We start from the raw sequence: 25,066 nt of genomic DNA on the forward strand, positions 1-25,066 counted from the left end.
GAAATTGTGGAAATCTTCTTATAAACATCATCTATACCAAGTCTGTAATGGCTTTATGTTGCCTATTTATTATTCCATTTTCGATAAACCTGCTCCCAAGATTTCCTATCAAGCCGGAATTGATTTAACCGGAATAGGTAGATGGTTCGGAGAGGAGAGATTTACCTACATAAGAGTTTTCGGTAGCCAAGCCCGACCTCATGTCCTCCCTTTGTACATACCGAATAAACTGCTAGCGAGGGAAATTTCTTACCAAATCATAGCTGAGAGTGTTACACAAACGCTCAAGAAAAATAAGAAGCAAGGCTGGCCCTCTTTTCCTTTGAAGTGTGGTGTATATACCTTGCATGATCTCAAACATGCAGAAAAGGAAGCAACAAAAATTCAATCCTTGACTTTGGCGACTCTCCCAAATAGGCATTTCGATCCAAATAAAGTTGCCTATAATGCACTGGAACAGGCCAAACTGACAAGATTTGATCATAAGGAAGATATATTTGACGACCTGTTCTCTTCAGCTGAGTCAATAAATCAGGTTAAATCATTCGCCAAAGTGAAATATAATGATGAAGGGTTGACTGAATTTAATAACCTTAGAGAACAGAGGTTGCAAACTCTGCCTCTAGATTTACTAGCAACAACCCCAGCGACATCATCAAGTGAGCCTGGTCGGCAACAGTCAAAGGAACCTCCGGTTATAACAAAGGATCATAAGAAGGAACAGGAGGAAAGGCAGAGAAAAGAAAAAGAAGAAAGGCAGAAGAGAGCACAGGAGGAGAGACAGAGGAAAGAGAAAGAGGAACAGCAAATGAAAGAGCAGGAGGAAAGACAAATGAAGGAACAAGAGGAGCAACAGAAGAAAGAGCAGGAAGAAGTGCGGAAGGAGTCCCAAGCCGAAAAGCAAAAACAAACCACCATTGATGTCAATATAGATACTCGTATTGACCCTAAATTGCTCCAGGAATGGAAGCAATTTAACTCTATCATCAGTGGGTTGGAATGTTCCAAGGATACAGACACTTCCAAGACAAACGATACACAGGACATCACTTCACCTCAGGTTCTAAGTGGAACCAGAGGCCCACCCATTTCTAAGGATGTTGAGGTAATACCAAAAGACCCCTCCGACCAAATCATTCTCCAGGTAGAAGATATTACTCCCCTGGATGTTTTCTACAGCCCGAGGCATAAAGCAGTGGTAAAACGACAAAGGAAAAGAAGGAAGATTGATCAACCTTCCCTTTTCCCAGAGCAAACTATTACGGGCAGCGTGGTTTGGAAGGAGGAATTTGACCCCTCCGATGACCTGACAAAAATGTCGCAGTATGCGGGAGCCTATTCGGCAGTGACAATCGATAAGGCATCGGAGGTAAGTCTTCTACTGAAAATCAAGGATCAAGAAATTTTCGCATTACAGGCAGAATTGGCTGAAACAAAGCAGAAGGCAGAGCAGGCAGAGCAGCAATTGTTGACACAACAGCAAGTGAACAGTCAACTAACTCAGCAATTGCAGGCAGAAAAGCAAAGGATCGACCAAAGCGCAATCCAGAAACAGAAGGAATTATCAGAGGCATTGGCACAATTAAGGGCAGCAAACGAGCAAATGATGAAAACAAAGGATGAGCAAATCGCTCAATTGTCATCGCAGCTCGAAAAAATAAAGGGCGCTCCACAAGTGGCTGAATTCAGAGCAGAAGCATTACAAATAAACACTGCATTAATATCCCAAATTAAGCTCCTGTGTCAACAAATCGCTCAGGCAGAGCCACTGTGTGAATTAACGACATCCATAAATCAGCAGGTAGAGAAGGCCAGAAATGAATTGGATCAAGCCGAAGAGATCATAACTGCATTTCTTGACTAGCAAGATTCTGATCAAGGGAGAGCAGCAAATTTGCCCAGGATCTTAGAAACACATAAGGATACACTCTTCACAGAATGGCAGTCTCAGATGATGAAAGCAAAGAGGGCGGCTTCAAGATGTAAATCAACTTCCAGCAATCTAGTTGAACTAGTTAACAACACTCTCTACTTATCAAATATGATTTCCCAATGTACACCAGGAAAATTGACAACAACAAACACATTGGAGCAATCATGTTATCCTGATTTAGAGGAAAAGGGGAGATTAATCGCTGGGATTAACAGTTTAACCATGGACGCATATTGGCTCTTCCTAATTAAGCCGCATACACAGAGAGCCGCCCTTAAGTGCCTAACAGATGCGATCGGGTATATAATTCCCGATATTCAGGATGCCACCTATGCCGCCCAGCTCAGTTCGCACCTCAACAAACCTCCTGAAGTAGAGCCAATGCTTGCGATAAGTCAGCTCAGATTTAAAGGCAAGCAGCCTACTTGATGAATCATGCCGCCGATTGCCAGATCGCTGAGGAAAATAGGATCAAGATTTATTGATACCGATTTAGTAGGATTTCAGTTTAATAGATATTTAGATTAATTTAGTATTTATAGACCCTTTCATTGTTTTGGAAAGGGTCGTAAAGTTTTGTACCAGACTTAAAAGACTGAAGTTTGCACTATTGTGCTTCAGTCAATATTCTTTTATGAAACTGGACCAGTTGTTCTTAATTCGACAAGGAAGCTTTTTATGCAATTGTGCACTATTGTCTTTGTTGAGAATGTTTTTGCGTTGAAGGAAGAACTACAAGTAGCGATTGATATTGGGAGTGTCAAGCAGCTCATATGGTATTTCTATCTATGTCTAAATTCATTCCTTTCATATGAATTGTTATGTGATTATTCTTGCTATTATTGATTATATGCATGCGCTGTGACAGCAGATCTATATTCATTCCACTATTGGATGTTTTATGATGTGTTTTTTTTTAATCATGTATATGTCAATGATATAAACGATAAGTGTGGTAATATCGCTTTAATCGCTTTGCTTAACTATTTAAGCACGATAATCATGAATGAAATAGTGTCTATGTCCGTTAAATAGAGTCATCTATATGCATGTTTATATACATAGATCATCAAGCGCTGCACTTTAAAGCTCAATAGGTTCCCGGGATAGATCATAATTTATGTATTCTTGTTAATAGTTTAGTTATTCGCTCACCGTTAGTCTAGTTTATAAATCATCCATTCATCCCATTTATCCACTTTTGGGAAACTGGTCCCATTATCCCCAGTCGGAGCCACTATTCCAAACGGAAAAGGAGTTGTACTAAGGTCCGGACCGGGTGGTTATCCCCGATGTTGTTGCAGCGATTTTCGAGGCATCAATAGATCCTCAGCCGTTAGATTAAGCAAGTCGGATCTACGGTCAGGAACGATCGAGCATGTTGGTGGGTCCATGTGGGTAAGCATTGTGCTTCTAAGTACTGCGAAATCAGCCACTGTTGTTGGATCGGGCGAGGAGGTTTGATGGTTGAGATTAAAGATGCAAGTCAGGATGACGGCGGGAGTCGTTAATGCATTTTATTCTTGGCGGGATGCAAAATGTTCTTGGCAGGAATCGTCGTTTTTTGTACATTCTACAGGTTTGAGGGTTCGTGAGTTATTCGGACATGAAATCCTTATAGATTGGTACATTTGTTCCTCTTCGAGTCTGATACTTTATTCTCGTTAGCCGGCTTCAGCATTGTTTTTCTTTTGAGAGTTTTGAGGTTTTGTTTGTAGGGGTCAGGGCTTTTGCCTTTGGCCCGTTGACAGATTGAGATTGGTTTTTTCCTTGGTCCACAGCTCCTCGTGGAATGTTGTATTTTATGTATTTTATTTACCGATTAATGAAATAGAAGGTTCAACTCTTGCTTCAGCAAAAAAAAGAAAGTGTGACATTTCAAGCTCAAATTTTGAGAGGTCTCTTAGCATCAAAGAAATTAAAAAGATGCTACAACTCTATTGGGTATTCAAAAATCAATGAAAGATAAAAAGGTGAAGGAAAATATGATTCAAAATATAAATAGTGCTCTACAAAAAATTAGAAGATCTAGAAAGAAAAATGATGTAGCTACACATAGAGCAATACATATGGCAGTGGTTTCATCAAGTACTAAATAAAATTGTGTAGTAAATCTATGGCAAAAATATTAGGGATCTCACGAGAAACATTGCACAAACATAGGAAATTTCGATTAGAAATAGATTAAAATGATTAGCTCACTTGTTGGATAGTTATTTGTAGGAAACCATACAAAGATATACTTGGAGAAGATGTTAAAAAAATAATATATGAATATTGGATAAAAAAATTAATGTGTTTCACGAAAAGCAAGGGATGTGATGCGGCAAAGAATAGAACGAAAGAAGTATGATGAACATGCAAAAAATATCTTGCACACCACTCATATAGAGTTGTTCAATAAGTTCTTAGAAAAGAATCATGGAATTAATGTCTCAATCAGTACTTCGGTGCAACAAAAACCATGGTATACTAAACCTATCACTGTACGTGACACTTGTTTTTGTCGTTATCATGTGGAATTTTAATTATATTATAACACCTTCCTTAATTTTGGTAAAACATTTCGGAAAAAATCACCTCCTCCTTCCACTATCTATGGTTTCATATCTGAAATTCTATGTGAAAGAGAAAGTCATGAATTATTTTACCAGAAGAGATGTGTTGGTGGTAAAAAATGTGATCATTGTGGAAATTTGACTTTATTTCACAACAAATATTCTATTGATATAAATGATCAATCATTGTCTAACCTAAAAGTGGAATGGAAGAGATATGAATATATCCATACATTGATTAGTTCAAATAATAGTACAAGTGCTAAAAGTATTGAATTACAAGAAGAAGAAATTCTTGTGATAGATTTTTTGGAGAAATTTGAGACAAAAATTTATAAGTACACCAAGCAATTCAAAAAATCCCATGAAATGTTTCCACCGTGGACCATTTTGTTAATAGTTGATTTTGTAGAGAATTACACATTTGTTGTACAAAATTAAATACAGAGTAAATATTATCATTTTGACCAAGTCTCTATGCTTGTCCATATTCTATATAGACATGTTGAACAAAATGTTGATGATATAGAAAGCACTAGTGAGAATCGACATTTTATTAAGGAATATCACTTTTATATCAGCGATGATCGTACACATGATACACATTTTGTACAACATTTTTTTGATAAGATTTATGACTCATTGAAAGGTCGTGGAATAAAATTTAATGAACATTAGATATGGTCAGATGGATGCGCAGGTTGATTCAAATCTTCACGATCATTCTTTTGGTTGTGTCATCTTTATAAGAAAACCCACATTAAACATCGTTGGAATTTCTTTGAGACTGGTCATGGAAAAGGAGAACATGATGGCGCAGGGGCATGTATAAAACGAGCACTTCGAAGATATTCAATGGTGCGATGCTACACTAAGCTATTAGACTAACCCATCAAGGGAGGTATGAAGGTATGTACATATATGTACAAATTAACATTTATATAGTTTTAATATATGATAATTTTTATTAATTTTCTAATTTTAAACATTTATAAATTATATAGTTTAAACAGTATGACAATGATTATCTTCAACATATATAAATTGTATTTTAATTAACATATTTAAATTCTTGTTTGAATTTACTACAAGTTTTTTTTGCATATTGGGGTCGAAGATGTAGATATATTGATTACATATAAAGCTGAAACAGTAATAGAGACTCGAAAATTTCATTCAATTAAAACAAAGGATTACTTAAATGTGTTTGCATTTGATAAAAGAAAATATTCTTGTTTTTGTCATGTTTGTATAGAGGACACATAATACAATGATGTTTTTGAAAACAATATGTATGTAAAACCTTGGCAACATTAAGAACGAAATACAAAGGGGAAAATGTCAGTTGCAAGCTTTGAAGATATGGAATCGGAGGAGACTATAGTATCATCTAAAGGTGATCAAATTTCTGATCTTGTTAGAGAAGGTAACATTTCAATTGATTTCAATATGTGTGTGTGTGTGTGTGTGTGTGTGTGTGTGTGTGCGTTTTTAAAATCAATGTGTATAAGTATCTAGATAATAGTTAAAATACAAAGCTCTAGAAATAGATAATAAAATCAATTCCATATTGATAAAGTTAATTTCATGTAAATTATGATCTGAATTTACACTTGTTTTATTGTGCAAGAGATGGTTTCGTTGTAGTTGCACCCACTAACAACATAGAAAATCTCAAGTATTATTTGACGCGGTGCACTGAACGAAAAATGAATTTATTGGAAAGTTGTGATGATAACGGTTTTATATATGAAAAAGGGTCTATTATACTGAAAATTTATAATTTCCATGAAACTCACCAAACAGAGAGTAATGTTTACTTTCAAGACTATCAACCCGATGTAATAAGTTGTCAATATAGTAACTTGGTATGTGTAGTGCGCATAAAGTTGATAGAAGTTCAATCAAAAAACAATTCAAAGTTAAAAAAATGGAGAATGTCAAAAGTTGACCATGAACAGATCATTGAAGATGGAATACCAATAGAATTTTTTTAATTGAACTACCCAACAATTTATTCTACTTGGATTCATCTTTGAGAAATTAGAGTTCAAGTACATTGTTATCATTTCTTTTTGTGCACTCTTAAGTTGTACATTCTTAAGAGTGTGATGATGTGAAAGTGATACTCATTGGGTCTTGTATTGAATTACAAATTTATATGTATACTGCTTGTTATGTATACATGTATTGGAGACTTACTTCTATGTTAATTTGTGATGTATATTGCGTTGTTACTATTCTATTGATTTGCGATTGTGGTCGGTTGAACCGAGCGTCGTTACTTCTCTGTTAAGTTGTGATTGTGATTGGTTGAGTCATTTACTAAGAATCATTTACTAACATTATAGGAATGATTGAATGCAAAATGTACCAACTAAATGTAAATTTACTTTCATTTCTACATATTTGTGAACTTAAATTATATGTAAAACCTTTAAAAGAATCAAACCATGCACATGCATCATGCAAATTTTTATCATTGTTTTAGACATCTACATAGAATTATACTTCATTCATCCAAATGCAAAATGTAGACCACATTTTGTAATTTTTTTAATTTTAATATATTCATTTTAAATCAGTCAAGACAAAACAAATTTAAACAAAACCTAAGAATCATCCACTAACATTATAGGAATGATTGAATCTAAAATGTACCAACTAATTGCAAATATGTAAAACATTTAAGAGCATCAAGCCATGCACGCATCATGCAAATTGTGGACCATGTTTTATAATGCAATTTTATCTAACTTATGTAAATGTGCATTCAAACAACTTTATATTAAAATTTAACTATCAACCGACATCCATAGTAGTTTTTCTATACAAGAATGCAAAATGTACATGTACCATATTTTATAATGCAATTTTAAGTTTTCATTGTTTTAGACATCTACATAGAATTATACTTAATTCATTCAAATGCAAAATGTAGACCACATTTTTTAATTTGCAATTTTAATAGATTCATTTTAAATGAGTCAAGACAAAACAACTTTAAACAAAACCTAAGAATTATCTACTAACATTATAGAAATGATTAATGCAAATATGTAAAACATTTAAAAGAATCAAACCATGCATGCATCTTGCAAATTGTGGGCCATGTTTTATAATGCAATTTTATCTAACTTATGTAAATGTGCATTCAAACAACTTTATATTGAATGTTAACTATCAACCGACATCCATAGTAGCCTTTCTATACATGAATGCAAAATTTGCATGTGCCATATTTTATAATGCAATTTTAAGTTATCATTGTTTTAGGAATCTACCTCGAATTATACTTTATTCATTCAAATGCAAAATGCAAACCACATTTTGTAATTTTCAAATTTAATAGATTCATTTTAAATAAGTCAAGACAAAAAACTTAAAAAAAAACCTAAGAATCATCTACTAACATTATAGGAATGATCAAATGCAAAATGTACCAACTAAATGAAAATATGTAAAACATTTAAAAGCATCAAGCCATGCATGCATCATGCAAATTATGGGCCATGTTTTATAATGAAATTTTATCTAGCTTATGTAAATGTGCATTCAAACAACTTTATATTAAAAGTTAACTATCATGCAAATTGTACCATGCAAAATGTACATAAACTCCAAAATTAGCATGTATTAAATCATAATAAAGAGTTGAACATTTAAAATATGTCCAAAATTTTAAAATATATAATAAAAAGTTGTCAAATAATAAGATGCATCAATTCATAATAAAGAGTTTTACTTTAAATATCTCCAAAGTTTATATCATGGTAAAAGTAAATATAACATTAAAAAATTGTCAAATAAAAAGTTGCATCAATTTAAACAATCTAGCTCAAATATACGATCTATCAATCTCCTTGTGCTCTCCTCTAAATCATGGGTGTCCTATTTACAACATGTGTAATTGCATATATACATAAGATTATGTACTTTAAAATTAAATTTTAATGTCTTAAAATTAAGTGAAAATGTAAGATCATTCAAACAAAATTATAAAAAAAAAATATAATTCCATGCAATACCTCATGGTGTTCGCCCTCCATTGTGCCCTTTTAGCATCTTGCATTGTGCCCCCCTAGATGCCTTGTACAATACATGTACATGTATATATTAGAAATTTTAAATTTCATTTATGAAAATGCATAAACTTACAATATTAAAAAAAATTATACGCTACTTTTCCAAAGTGTTTAGATGATCCTATCCCCATTGTCGACTCCATTGCTAAAGTCCCTAGACAATGGAAATCATCTTTCCAAACCTAAAATTCAAAAATTTTAAAATTATAAGATAAATATATAAATCGTTTTGTTAATGAAACTTGCACTTCAATTTATAACAAAACATAAGTGAAACATTCAATACTTGTGGCACATCTCCTAATAGGAAGGAAGAGGGTGGCATTGTGTCCAAAATATCGGTCGGAACCGGAATCTGTTAACATTTAATTATATATACATAATTATTTATTTTTAAAATATGTCAAGTCACAATATACCGATATTTAATAAAATAATAATAATAAGTGTATCAACATGAACTCTTCAAAATAACCAACATCTCTCAAAGTATCTTCATTGGAACCTGAACCTAGGACCGTGACATTATCAAAATTTTCGTTCAACAAACGAGTTAACTGCAAATACTAAACATATGATACATTTATGTTAGATTATATCTGGAAAAAAAAATAACAAAATGTATGTGAATTTACACTAACACAAAAATTACAAATTACATTAAAATATCAACCCTAACCATTGACACATATCGATCCCACACCCTCTTCTTCATGAAAAATTAAGACTTTCCAACCATTACGACAAGTCTTTGTATATGCTTTAAGCTCCTCAATATTCATATTATCTATTTCCACATCTGTTTTATATACAAAATCAACACGTGCATTATCTCGTGCTCTTTGCCGATTTAGATCGATATCAATCCTGGTCAATGCACTTTGTATGTTGTCTATAATGGCATCCCTTCCTTCTCGACTAATTTGAGAAGTGGCATCCATCTCTAACCGCAAATTTATCAGGCGAGGAGGTTGGCGTACCAAAGGTGGTTGAGGGCGAGGCAATTGAGTATCACATAATGCGCCCTTACAATTATAACTGGCCTTTCCCAATACCATCATATTCGGATGGAAGGTCATTATAATCAAGTTTCATACCCAAAAAAATTCTACATAAAATAATTTTGCAAAATAAACTGGAACCTCATCATTCCATGGCAGCTTTCCATACGCTGCAAGGAACCTATCATACAAATGGAAAGCTATATAGGGTGCTTGAAATATTGCACCTTGAGCATCTTTCTTTTCAGCCCTTCTTTGAAATTAAACATAGATTTTGCATCTTCTTTTGTAACCCTTTTATTAACCTTGGCCCATTTATCGGGACCCATCATTGCTTCCTTTCTATGCCTCATCATATTTATAAATGAATCTGTGGTTGGCCGAAGCTTCTCGTAAACATCAATAAATGAGTTTAGAAAGTGTGTAACTATTTCTAATCTTTCTCTACTCTCTATACGGAGCTCCAAACTCCCAAGATCTTTCCTCAATTTAGAATAATGAGTTTTGCACTTTTGTAATGTGCATTGTTGGAGGTTTGTCTCTCAAGGAAGCTCATTCGAAATATTATATGGATGAAAATTATTTGGTGTCTAGCCTTCTTCTTGAACCATCTGACTTCGCTTACGTCTACTTTGACCAACATTTTCACCCTCTGGATCAATATATAAAATGACATAAATATAAAAACATGTGAACAAATGTATTCGTACATGTATGCAATATAGGCATGTATAATTTACCAAAATGATGTTGACCACCTGGAGAATGTTTCCCACCTTGAGATTGATGGCCACCTGAAGAATGTTGACCACATTAAGATTGATGAGCACCAGGAGAATGTTGACCATCGTCACACGACAACACTATGAGTGAAGCATCTAAAAAAATAGAAAATCAATTTTCAATATTTATGTGTACATACATATGATTCTACTTATTTATCATTTAAGAAAATGCACATAAACAAGTATATATATATATATATACCATGGTGTGAACGATGGACCTCCCCTGATTCATTTGATATTCTCTTTGATCCACGACCTTGACCCCCCACTCTAGTAGATGCATGAGACTCTATTGATGTTCGCCTCGAAAAATCATGTGGCAAATTCTCATCCATGATATGGATATCTATAGGTATAAAGACATGCATGATTTTTAAAAAGTTACCTCGTGGATTTATAATTCTTTTTAAAAACGTTATTTAAAAAGATCAAGAATTCATAAAATTGGTGTAACCTTTAAAGTTGCAACATGCATATAAAAATCTTGAAATTTCTATTTAAAAATATAAAGAATTCAGAAAATTGAGATAACCCTTGAAGTTTCCTCATGCAATTAATTGATTTAACCCTTGAAATTACATCATGCATTTTAAGATCTTAAAATTTCTATTTAAAAACATTGAAAGAATTCAGAAAATTAATGTAACAATCTGAAGTTCTTCATTTAAAATATACTCAAAACTAAAAACACAAATGTTGAAGCATGCACATTTTGAAAATTAAATACAAAACTTTTTAAAAGATGTCAAATTAATCAAGTTGTGCTTACATTGTGGGGGCACACTTAGTATAGAATTGAAAAAAAAGGCACAGTCATTCAAATTGACACATTGATAACTAAAAAACACACACACATCAAAGATATCTTACAATGCCATCAATCAATATTGATGGAGAATTTTTTAACAGTAATTCATCTTTCACACACAAATCTTGAATTGGCTTTGCCCCATACAATAGATCACTAGACATCCTATTAACATTTTCACATGGTCTTATGCTAAATGATTGAAATTGACTAACAATATTTTTTGCTTCTCCATGCAATTGTTTTAACCTCTCCTTTTTAACTTGGTACACATCTTTCATCTGGTTGCACACAAGTTTAGAGTTTGGTGAAGATTAAAATTCCATTGGATCCATACTCCCTAGCTTTTCCTAAGCCTTCTATCAATGCAATATAATATGTTTCATTGTTTGTTGTTCTTCCAGGTACATTCCTTTTCCTTTGGAGGAATTTTTTCTTCACAATATTGCATAGCACACAAGTAATCATTGCTTTCCCTGGATTGGGATAATAATAAACTTCTATGCATAATGTCCATTTTCAACCATGTTTAATGGGTTTTTCTATCCCTGTAAAAAAAAAAATTCAATAAAACGAATTTAATATATTTATACAGGTGTTGTTAGGTCATGCAAAAGATTATTGTTTAGACAAATCTGTCGGAAGGCTAGGTAGCAAGAAAGGTTGTTTCTACTTGGTTGGATGGTTGGAGAGTTGCAAGAAGAAAACAACTAGAGATCTCTAATTCAACTCAACTACAAATCTCTAATTCATTCAACTTAGCTTCAACTCAACTGAAGGTTTAAAGTATTTACTAATTTATTTTTATGTTCATTCCACAAATACAAATATTTCTAATTCAAATTAGCTTCAAATCATCTAAATTTGAAAGTATTTCTTAATTTATTTTTATTTTCATTCTTGAAAATTTAACACTTATTCATGCCTAGTTTGAAAGTATTTCTTAATTTATTTTTATTTTCATTCTTGGAAATTTAACACTTATTCATGCCTTGTTATAAAATTTGTTTATTAAAGCTATAATACATGTTTATTTATATGTCATACATGGGTCTATTTATATGCTTCTTTAAAAACTATAGTTAAAGAAGAAGAAGAAAATGAAAAATGATAGACCCAGTTTTATTCTAGTAAATTTAATATCTATGTCACCTTCTTAAAATTAAAACACTAACATTAAAATTAAAACACCAAAAATATATGACAAAGCAATGCCAACACTCTAATTAGCTTCAATCTCATGCACCCAACAAAATAGAAATGAAAAATATGTACATCTCAAAAAGAAACTACTACTTGAAAAGAGCAAGTACAAGAACCTTCAATTGAGTGTATTCTACCTCATCTTAGGAAGCTAATAGACCCATGTTCCAAGCAAATAGGGAAGCAAAATGAATTACACATAATGAAAAAGGAAACATAAATGAACATATAACAACATAAACAAGGAAAGTATGTTACCAAGAAGCATCAAGGTTGTTCTACGAGATAAATCAAGGTAGAACACGTCAAAGCAATAACATTAAAATTAAAACACCAAAAATAGATGACAAAAAAATGCCAACACTCTAATTAGCTTCAATCTCATGCACCCAACAAAGTAGAAATGAAAAAGATATACATCTCAAAAATAAACTACTACTTGAAAAGAGCAAGTACAAGAACATTCAATTGAGTGTATGCAACCTCATCTTAGGAAGCTAATAGACCCTTGTTCCAAGAAAATAGGAAAGCAAAGTGATTTCACATAATGAAAAATGAAACATAAATAAACATATAACAATAGAAACAAGGAAAGTATATTACTAAGAATCATCAAGGTTGTTCTACGAGATAAATCAAGGTAGAACAAGCCAACCCAATAACATTAAACTTAAAACATCCAAAATAGATGACAAATCAGTGGAAACACTCTAATTAGCTTCGATCTCATGCACCCAACAAAATATAAATGAAAAAGATGTACTTCTCAAAAAAGAAACTACTACTTGAAAATAGCAAGTACAAGAACCTTCAATTGAGTGTATTCTACCTCATCTTAGGAAGGTAATAAACCCATGTTCTAAGAAAATAGGCAAACAAATTGAATTACACATAATGAAAAAGGAAACATAAATGAACATATAATAACATAAACAAGGAAAGTATGTTACCGAGAAGCATCAAGGTTGTTCTACGAGATAAATCAAGATAGAACAAGTCAACCCAATAACATTAAAATTAAAACACCAAAAATAAATGAAAAACCAATGCCAACACTCTAAGTAGATTCAATCTCATGCACCCAACAAAATATAAATGAAAAAGATGCATCTCAAAAAGAAACTACTACTTGAAAAGAGAAAGTACAAGAACCTTTAATTAAGTGTATTTTGCATCATCTTAGAAAGATGATAAGACCCATGTTCCAAGCAAATAGGTAAGTTTGAAGCGAAATACACATAATGAAAAAGAAAACATATAAATAAACATATAACAACCGAAGAAAGGAAAGTATGTTACAAAGAAGCATCAAGGTTGTTCTACAAGATAAATCAAGGTAGAATAAGTCAACCCAATTAACATTAAAATTAAAAAACCAAAAATGGATGAGAAATCAATGCCAACACTCTAATTAGAAACCCAATAACATTAAAATTATAACACAAAAAATAGATGATAAAGCAATGTCAACACTCTAATTAGCTTCAATCTCATGCACCCAACAAAACATAAATGAAAAAGATGTATTTCAAAAAGAAACTATTACTTGAAAAGAGAAAGTACAATAACTTTCAATTGAGTGTATTTTGTCTCATCTTAGGAAAATGATAAGATCCATGTTCCAAGAAAATAAGGAACCTTTAAGTGAAATACACATAATGAAAAAGAAAACATAAATGAACATATAACAATAGAGGTAAGAAAAGCATGTTACCAAGAAGCATCAAGGTTGTTCTACAAGATAAATCAAGGTAGAACAAGTCAACCTAATTAAAATTAAATTTAAAACACCAAAAATGGATAACAAAGCAATTCCAACACTCTAAATAGCAACCCAATGTCATTAAAATTAAAACACAAAAAATAGATGACAAAGCAATGCCAACACTCTAATTATCTTTAATCTCATGAACCCATCAAAATAGAAATGAAAAATATGTATCTCAAAAAGAAACTACAACTTGAAAAGAGCAAGTACAAAAACATTCAATTGAGGAAACATAAATGAACATATAACAACATAAACAAGGAAAATATGTTACCAAGAGGCATCAAGGTTGTTCTACGAGATAAATCAAGGTAGAACAAATAAACCCCATAACATTAAAATTAAAACACCAAAAATAGATGATAAAGAAATGCAAACACTTTAATTAGCTTTAATATCTTGCACTCAACAAAATAGAAATTAGAAACATCATAACATTAAAATTAAAACACCAAAAATAGATGACAAAGAAATGTCAACACTATAATTAGTTTTAATCTCATGCACTCAACAAAATAAAAATGAAAAAGATGTATCTCAAAAAGAAACTATTACTTGAAAAGAGAAAGTACAAGAGCATTCAATTAAGAGTATTATGTTTCATATTAGGAAGCTAATAAGACCCGTGTTCCAAGAAAATAGGGAAACAAAGTGAATTACACATAATGAAAAAGGAAACATAAATAAACATATAACAACAGAGGTAAGGAAAGTATGTTACCAAGAAGCATCAAGATTGATCTCTACAACATAAATCAAGGCAGAAAAATTCAATCCAATAACATTAAAATTAAAACACCAAAAATAAATGAAAAAGCAATGCCAACACTCTAATTGGCTTCAATCTCATGCACCCAACAAAATAGAAATGAAAAAGATGTATCTAAAAAAAACTACTACTTGAAAAGAGAAAGTACAAGAACCTTCAATTAAGTGTATTCTACCTCATCTTAGGAAGCTAATAAGACCCATGTTCCAAGAAAATAGGGAAGCAAAGTGAATTACACATAATGAAAAAGGAAACATAAATGAACATATAATAACATAAGCAAGGAAATTATGTTACCAAGAAGCATCAAGGTTGTTCTACGAGATAAATCAAGGTAAAACAAGTCAACCCAATAACATTAAAATTAAAACACCAAAAATGGATGACAAATAAATGTCAACACTCTAGTTAGCAACCCAATAATATTAAAATTAAAACATAAAAAATAGATGACAAAGCAATTTCAACACTCTAATTAGCTTCAATCTCATGCACCCAACAAAATATAAATTTAAAAGATGCATCTCAAAAAGAAACTACTACCTGAAAAGAGCAAATACAAGAACCTTCAATTAAGTTTATTCCATCTCATCTTAGGAAGCTAATAAGACACATGTTCCAAGAAAATAGAGAAGAAATGTGAATTACACATAATGAAAAAAGAAACATAAATGAACATATAACAACAGAAGCATGGAAAGTATGTTACCAAGAAGAATCAACGTTGTTCAATGGCCATGATATCATCTAATTTTTCATTAGTGTCCTCTTCGTTGATTAAAATCTTAATTTTGTCTATTGAAATGTTATGTGTTGAGAAGATGAGGATATGATACTAGAATTATTGATAGGTGCTTCATTTCTACTTCTTTGGCACTGCATCTTATGCTCATATTCTCAGCATAGAACATTTTCATTGAGTAGGGGCTCCTAATAATCGTAGGGTATCTCTTAAGAGAATTTTGGAGCATTTGGACAATAGTTCTATGAGATAAATCAAGGTAGAACAAGTCAACCCAATAACATTAAAATTAAAACACCAAAAATAGATGACAAAGCAATGTCAACACTCTAATTAGCAACCCAATAACATTAAAATTAAAACACCAAAAAAAGATGGCAAAGCAATGCCAACACTATAATTAGCTTCAATCTCATGCACCCAACAAAATGAAAATGAAAAAGATGTATCTCAAAAAGAAACTACTACTTGAAAAGAGAAAGTACAAGAACCTTCAATTAAGTCTATTCTGCCTCATCTTATGAAACTAATAGGACCCATGTTCCAAGAAAATAGAGAAGCTTGAAGTGAATTATACATAATGAAAAATGAAACATAAATGAACACATAAAAACATAAGTAAGGAAAGTATGTTACCAAGAAGCATCAAGGTTGTTCTATGAGATAAATCAAGGTAGAACAAGTCAACCCAATAACATTAAAATTAAAACACCAAAAATAGATGACAAAACAATGCCAACACTCTAATTAGAAACCCAATAACATTAAAATTAAAACACCAAAAAAAGATGGCAAAGCAATTCCAACACTCTAATTAGCTTCAATCTCATGCACCCAACAAAATAAAAATGAAAAAGATGTATCTCAAAAAGAAACTACTACTTGAAAAGAGAAAGTACAAGAACCATCAATTAAGTCTATTCTGCCTATCTTATGAAACTAATAGGACCCATGTTCCAAGCAAATAGGGAAGCTTGAAGTGAATTACACATAATGAAAAAGGAAACATAAATGAACACATAACAACAAAAGCAAGGAAAGTATGTTACCAAGAAGCATCAAGGAATTGTTCTACGAGATAAATCAAGGTAGAACAAGTCAACCCAATAACATTAAAATTAAAACACCAAAAATAGATGACAAAGAAATGCCAACACTCTAATTAGCAATCCAATAACATTAAAATTAAAACACCAAAAAAAATAACAAAGAAATGCCAACACTCTTTCTATCCAGCAAGTAACATTAAAATTAAAACACCAAAAAATAATAACAAAGAAATGCCAATACTCTTTCTATTTAGCAAGTATGGCAGTTTTTTATGGCCATAGATTTGGTTGTGTGGTGCCATGGAATACAGTGGAAAACAAATTTATATATGACGAGAGTCTTGTTTTAATTTGTGCTCAAGTTTATTTCAAATTATAATGTTGCTCACAATGCCTACAAATTTAATATTTTGGAAAAAAAGTGCAGGGTATGATACGATTATTCTTGCTGGAGTTGAATATGGTAGTGGAAACTCTCGAGATTGAGCTGCAAATTGTTATAGCCAGCAATCAAAATGCAAATAAATACAAAGACCATAGTTGCACAGGTCCAAATCTTAATGGAAGCATGGTCTTTAAAATGCTTTGCTTGTGCCTCTTTATGCTGGTGAAATGGTTGATTTCATCCCAAAATTTAGCTTAAGAGAAAAATGGCAGTATGTTTAAAGGAAGTTGGTGGAACATCCCAACATCATGAGGATAAGTTGGCAATCAGAGTAAATCAAATCCCAAATCTTTTGGTACAACTCAGAGTACAACATCCCTAGATTTCAGCAAAGGTATATGTGGCAATAAAATCCCAAATTTTATGGAACAAATCCAGATATCAAGGAGCAATTGTAGATTTGAAGGCAGGATATTAGATACATTGGCATTCGAATCAGATGGAGAAAATAATGCACAGTTAGCAGCATTAAAAACAAACGACACTTCCTGGCAATAGAGACTTGAATCTTCTCAAATCCAAATAGATTAACTAATGACACCTCCAGCAACACTTGGCAGTTAGCAGATTTTCCCAATACTCAACAACTTGACACATATAGAAACCATTTTATTTTTAGTTTTGTTTAATTTGATTTCTTTCTAGAAAGATAGAAAAATATTGTTATGTATTTTGTATACTTTTCTATATATACAATTCTCTTCTAAGAAAATTGGGGGGTTGGTACTTATTGAAGTAACTTGTGTAAGCATTGTACTGTCAGATTCTAAATAGAAAGATATATTTTGCCAGTATGACATGGTGTTTCATATGAGATTCATATTCATGACCAGTATAGTTTGTTTCTCAGTTTTGCCTCCTATTTTCAGTTCACAATGAATGTCTTCCATATCTGAAACCAATTGTAAGAATTGGAATTCACATTCTGTGCTCCATTTCTAATGTTTCAGAAGCTTTATGTTCCTCTGATGAAAATATTTTCAGAATTCTACTTATTAGCTTTGATTATATGTTTTTGAGTGTTATCCTTTCCTCTTTTCATACTCTGATTCATGATTGTCTATCACATGGTTATGATACATGCCTTATATGTTAAACATTCTTGTAGACGAAACTGCAAAGATGCTTTATCTTTATGAATGACTAGAACCATTAGCATTACTTAAGCTAGTATCACTTCTATTACTCACATGGTCATACCTTGGCTTTATTCATAGAGATTTATGTCATAGTTTCTGTATAGGAGTAGAGTCCCAGGTATCAAATAAATATAGGCAGCCACCCCATAGCAACAAATTGAAAGAGGTTGGCTTCTCAATAGATTGGTTTTTTGCACTCATGCATGGAGCATTGTGTCGTAAGGTTGGTGCACCTCACACTATAGACAATATGGCACTACAATATGGCTTTTTGGTGTAGAAGAGAGGAGCATAGTAGTTGTCAAATCATAGTGGGACTGTTACAACTAGAAAAAAGACTTAATATGACAGAACTACACTTCTACTTCTGCACTACTGCTAAGGTGAACTACTGCTAATTTTAGAACTCAGCAGAAGACATTTTTATTTATATAGTTATTTTCATTTTTTTTATCAATTGATTTCTATTTTTTTATTTATATGTATACAAACATGCAGGGCAACTTACCTAGTCCAGATGAGGAGGGTAGACGAGGAGGCTAAGAAAGCTTCCAGTGACAAGGGTGGACGAGGAGGCTGAGAAATCTTCCAGTGATGAGTTCAACCAACAATAGTTCCTCTGGTGCCACACTAGAAAAAAACAAAAAACATCATACACAATTCATACAAGCAACATAAAAATATCATAAAAACATCATAAAAAGAAAAATAAAAATCATAAAGAAAAAATGTGTAAATTACCTAATCAGCTTCGACTCGGTTTCAGCACTCGAATTCCACTCGGCTAAACAGACCACTGACTACAGCGCTCATCCGATACTCGGCTCAATAGACCACACAACAGACAAATCAATAGACCACAAAATAGACAAATCAATAGACCACAAAATAGACAAATCAACAGAGTGTAAAAATCCACAACAACGTCTGGCCTGTCATATATATAAGAATTTTTTCGGCTGAAAACCCTAGTTCAGCTGAACAAATTGTTCGGCTGAATTATTTATTCAACCAAACTATTTTTTTGTCGACTTTTTCAGCTCTAGCAAAAATTTTGTTTAACGATCAGTGTTAGTCTAAACAACCAAAATTTTGCCTGAACGTGTGTATAATAGTTCGGTCGAATAAATTTAGGAAATTCGGAGAAAAAAAATTATTCAGCCAAAAAATTGAAATTGTGAATTTTTCAGGGGCGTTTCTCACAAAAGTGTAACCCAGATTCTCATTTTCACCCTTGATATAAATATGTGTGAAATAAATATCCTGATAAAATGTCCCATTAAAGACTGAGCTCTACATTCTTAGGCTCAATAGTATAAGAAACCAAGGCCTTCAATAACGATAAGAACTCAACCATAATTATGGAAGAAAATTAGAATTTTTTATAACCACCCTCCACATTTCCGTTGATTAAATTATGTGCTCAGGCACATGGTACACACAAGTATTGTCTCCATTGTGCAAGCAATGAATTTGGTCAAATATATAACAACCTTGAAGCAACATCAAGATGATGAATATCAAAATCGCTTATCCAAGAGATAAACATTTGAATTCAGATAGTAGCAGATGAGAATAACACCTTCCAGTGAAAAAAAGTAGTAACAAAGGAGTGCACAAAGGAGAGAAGTTTTTTCTTATATAATATGTTACACATCAAGCAATACTACCAGCCTCTAGAAACAACAACAAATGGTATAGTTTATGAAAACACCACTAACAAAGATTAACAAATAGATGTACAATAGTTTTCTCTTTCCCTAAGGTCAAATCCCACACCAGGGAATTATTGTATGCATACAAGAGGAGAATGGATGCACCATTATGTGCACAACAAAGGCCAACAACTTTCATTGATTTTCACACATATTCAATAGATCTCCACTCTCTAATCTAAGAGTTTTTCTTAAGGTTGAACATCAAGGATTGGTACCCACCTTCAATAATACATAGAAGCAAGCATCCTCTAAGGTGACCAGAACCGTGTTGGGTTGTGTTATATTCTTTCCACGACTAGCCCACGTAGTTAATCGGGGGTTAGAGGGGGGGAGGTCACAGGGGGTTTGAGGTGTACCCATAACCCCACTTTATGGGGTCTAGGGCAGCGCCCCGGAAAATTTTGGTTTTGGACTCTATGTTAGGATGGGCGGTCCCACCTATGGTTTTGTGCATGATTTTTGCACATGGTTTTTTGGATGCGATGGTTTTCAGTCCATGGTATTCGACGCAATGGTTTTCAATCCATGGTATTAGACGTGATGGTTTTTGGTCCATGGTATTGGATGCTTCGACATGTATAAATATGTATTATAACATTGAAAGGAACATAATGAAAAATCAAGCTGGTAGTCCCGGTTTTGGGATCCGAGGGAAAATCTCTGTGTATATGTGTTTTATGTGTTATGCTCTCGCATTGTTTATTTTCTGTGTTTTCGAATTCGTATGCAGATAATTTCTGTACGAGTTAAAACCTACAAACCGAATACCATTATGGACAATTTTCTGAAATCCATGTTTGAACTCAGTCATAATGAATTTTCAAAGCAAATGAGTACCTTGGGAATTTGCAGTCCAATGGGAAAGACAAAAAAACCTAACAATTTTTGTTAAAAAAACGAGAGAAGATGGATGGGGTTATCACTAGGAATGTAGTCCCTTCATGTCACTCCAGAGGCTCCAAATTTTGTCGACTCAAGCAACATCTGGAAAGCCAAAGAGATTTATGGCTTTCCCTCTTGAGAATATATAAGGAGAAAATGAAGATGGTATTCTTGTTCTGGACAGAGGTTTAGCTGCGTATTTTCAATTTTGGAAACCAAAGAGGCAACAATTCATGATTTTGCTGCAGATCTAGATAACATAGCATTTCCTTTGTTTATTCAGGGTCCAAATGTGATTATACAAAGTTTTATGGTATTTCTCAGCAATGTTGCATGCCCAAGGGATCTAACCACTTTTGATTGCAATTTGGTGTTAAGACATAATAGAGATGAACAGACTAGGTATGTCCAACAATAATGAAGGTCAGTTTAAAATATACTTACTCCTACTCCTTCGATGGGACTAACTATGGTGCCACCTACAAACAATTATCGATTTGGTATTAAATTCAGATTCTAAGCCCCACTTACCTGCAATTGTTAAGGCTGATAAGTTAATGTGTTAATTTCCTTTTTAGACCATTTTCTCTGCTCATTAGCCTGGATCACAACAAAAGTAAAATGGATGCAAGAAAACCAAAACAAAAGTAAGACTACTAAAAATTACATATGGCCAACCAAATACAGAACCCTATTACCTTAAAATAGTCTGATCTGGTAGGGTACATGGTTAAGTCAAACAACACATAATATCAAGACCATTGTTTTTGTTTAACATGGATTTTGATGGCAGCTTAAGCAACTTGTCTACAGCAATAATATGACTAGCATTAATAACAGGGAAGTGAAAAACTGTATGATTAATATTGTTCTTCTAAAACACTGATTTTTACAACTCAACTACAGTACCAATTCAGTGGTTTTATTTGTGAAAGCTTATCTATGTGCTCTTACAATACATTGATAAAATCATTCAAAAGAAGCAAGTTTCTAAAAAATAAACCTGATAATTTCTACTGAAACCATTCATATTGTCCATATGACAATTTTAACAAAAATGTGAAGAACATGATCCAGAAAACATTCCAACATTTCCCTTTTTTTCACAAACAACTAATGAGAACAACCCCTCACCCAAAGAGTGATATGCGTCTACATTACTAGAAGTGGGAAAAGGAAATAGAGGTAGGAACAGAGTGAGAAGCAGAGCTAGACGGTTTCAGGAGATAAGAAACATAAACCTCACCTTCCTCAGTGTATTTTACAGATGAAAAAATTATTAGTAATGCACTAATTTAGTGTCAAGACAGGGATGGATACAACAATAGGAACGAAATGAAAACAGGTCCCCTAGTCATGTTTTTGGTAACATAGATAGGAATCTAAGATAAAACCTATGACAAGGGGAAAGGCATGCATAAAATCAAGCTATGAATTTGAGTCTACGGTGTTATAACCAATAAGAAATCACTCTATGGATATTTAAAAAATATGGTCACTGGGAGAAAAAACTAACTGGTTACCCCTAATTTTGAACCATGCCTTTGTACACTGCTTGTGAGTAGCAGCCAAATAATCCTTGTAGGAACAAACCAACACAATAGATACCCCTGCCACTTGGTTGGTCTCCAAAGTAAGATGACATATTCTTCACTCCTTACGCCGACTCCAAATTCTTTCTAATTTCCTCCCTTGATCAGAAGGCACATTCCCTTCGGTTTCCTTCACCTCGGGGTCACGACCCTTCTCAAGATCTACATCGGAACTATCGAAACTATCAGAAAGAGAATGGCTTGAGAGATATGACATTCCTGCAATATCAGTATCAAAAGCATTATAATAATCATATTCATCATCATAAGTTCCTCCATTTGAAGTATATTGTGAATACCACGATTAATCTTCAGAATCTGAATAATATGGATTATCTACACTTCCATCCACAGATGGTCTGCATGAGATGGGTTCCTCCTGATCCTCATATGCTGGAACATTTTTGGACTCATATTTAACTGCATAAGTTGCTCCTCATCTGCTGAAACATTTCTAGACTCATATTTAACTGTATAAGTTAAAGACCTCTCCATGGTAACACAGAATGGGCTATAAAATTCGACTTACTCATCAATATGATTGAAAAATCCCCTGTATTTCCCCATTTCTCTTCAGAACTCTTTTTTCTCGCACTTACTATGTGTATGTGCTTAACGACCACAACCAACAAGCTATAACCCAACAACAATAATGCTCACATATCATTTGTTATGTGTTGGGATGCACCCAATATTATGCAAGAAAATATTAGGTCCAAAACTATAACTTTGAGAAATAGATGGTTTGTGAATCGCATTTCTCTTTAACACCAGTGACACCATGTGAGGGAGATGGCAGACGAGGCTCAGTGCAATTCAATGTGGGAGGACGGGCTCGATTGGCTAGCATGAAGGAGAAGGGTACATCATGCTAAATAGGAGGGCATGAAAACTAAAAGTGGAAGGGAAGCCACAAGTCTGGCGAAGGGTAGAGAGCTGCAGAAGTAGTCGGTAGTGGAAAACATGAGTTGATAACAATTTGGACCGATGGAAAATTTTTATTGCTTGGAGGGACAAACACATGGAAAAATATTATTGGTTGGACAGGCGAACAGTGTTTGACCACCCCAAGTCAACAAAGAAAAATCCTATCGGTGTAATTATAGATTAAGTGGGTATGATGGTTAAGAACATGTTTATGTTTTCTCGTGAACCAGAGAGGAGGGTGTGAAAGCAAAAAGTGGAAGGGAAGGCATAGGTATGGCAGATGGTAGAGAGCTGCAAAAATAGGCGGTATTGGAAAATGTGAGCCGATAACAATTTGAACCGATGGAAAAATTCTATTGCTTGGAGGGACAAACACATGGAAAAATGTTATTGGTTGGAAGGGTGAAATCCAAGATTTCTCATTGGTTGGGGTCAACAGTGTTTTCCCACCCCAATTCATCAAAGAAAATGCCTATCGGTGTAATTATAGATTAAGTGGGTATGATGGTTAAGAAAATGCGTTATGTTTTCTCATGAAAGATAAGGTCCAAAATCAAAAGGTATAATGTGTACACTTTTTTGTTTTAGGTTGGTAACTCAAGTGCTTAGGAGTAAAATATCTTCTACTAAAATTTAAAAAAACAAAATTACTTAATGAAATATTCGTCATTTTCTTATAATATTGATATTCATTCATTCAAATTATATTTATAAGTAATAAATGTAATTGTATTATTACTAATGGTACTTGTCTACTAATATATATATTCATTTAATCATACTTTCATAGGTCGGTGCTGCGAGAGCTTGACCTAGCCTGCTCTGCTTCTGGTTCGCTCTTCGTTTGAGGCCATAGGCCGTCTTGGCCCTCTGGCTGCTCCGGAGGGCAACGTTACACAAACTGTGGGTTGCTGGGTGCCCCTTCGCGCGCCCTTGTGGCTGCTGCGCCCCTGCGCTCAGCACTGAGGCGCCCTTATCATGGATTCCACCGGGGGCTCCTCCAATCCGCCTCCAGAGGTGTTAGCATTCAGAGCAATGATCGATGCAGGCCCGAAGCGAGCTCCATCGGCGACTCAACAGAAGTTCATCAAGAAGATGGAAAAGATCCCTTCAGTGGCCCTTCCTGAAGAAGAGACGTGCAAAGCAGCTTTGAATCTGGCAGAGAGAGGCCTCATTGGACAGTTCACGGGCCTCTGGCCTTCTCCTAAATCAGTAGAAGATTGGACTCAAAGAAACTGGAATCCACTGATCAAAGAGGGTGTCAAAAGCTACTTTGTAGGCAAAGGATTCTTTGTCTTTGTGTTCGAAAGCACGGAAGACAGAAGCTTAATTTTCAGAAATGGCCCATACTTCATGGGACCGTAGGGATTGTATCTGAACAAATGGTCCCCAGACTTTGACCCTTCCCAGGATGTCCCTTCTGCTGTTCCGGTTTGGGTGAGACTCCCCCATCTGCCTCTCCATTGTTGGAACCAAAAATCCCTAGAGAACATCGGAAACGCGCTGGGTAAATACATAGACAAAGCTGCAAGAAAAGATCAGTACTCTTGTGCTCGCATATGCGTTGAAGTTGACCTAGAGGAGGGGTTACCGGAAGCAATCAAGCTCACTGTCGCTGGATGGATGCATATTCAGGAACTGGACTACGAACAACTACCC

The 25,066-nt window shown here is 33.7% G+C and overlaps 1 pseudogene; it reads right to left on the reverse strand.

The window, feature by feature from the left end:
* Positions 1–22,370: 22,370 nt before the first annotated feature.
* Positions 22,371–23,013, reverse strand: LOC149150820 (uncharacterized; annotated as a pseudogene).
* Between the last annotated feature and the right edge of the window lie 2,053 nt (positions 23,014–25,066).

The sequence above is a fragment of the Pinus tabuliformis genome, chromosome 9, assembly GCF_031772625.1.
Source record: "Pinus tabuliformis cultivar Carrire ecotype Pingquan chromosome 9, CPIR1, whole genome shotgun sequence".
Taxonomy (NCBI): domain Eukaryota; kingdom Viridiplantae; phylum Streptophyta; class Pinopsida; order Pinales; family Pinaceae; genus Pinus; species Pinus tabuliformis.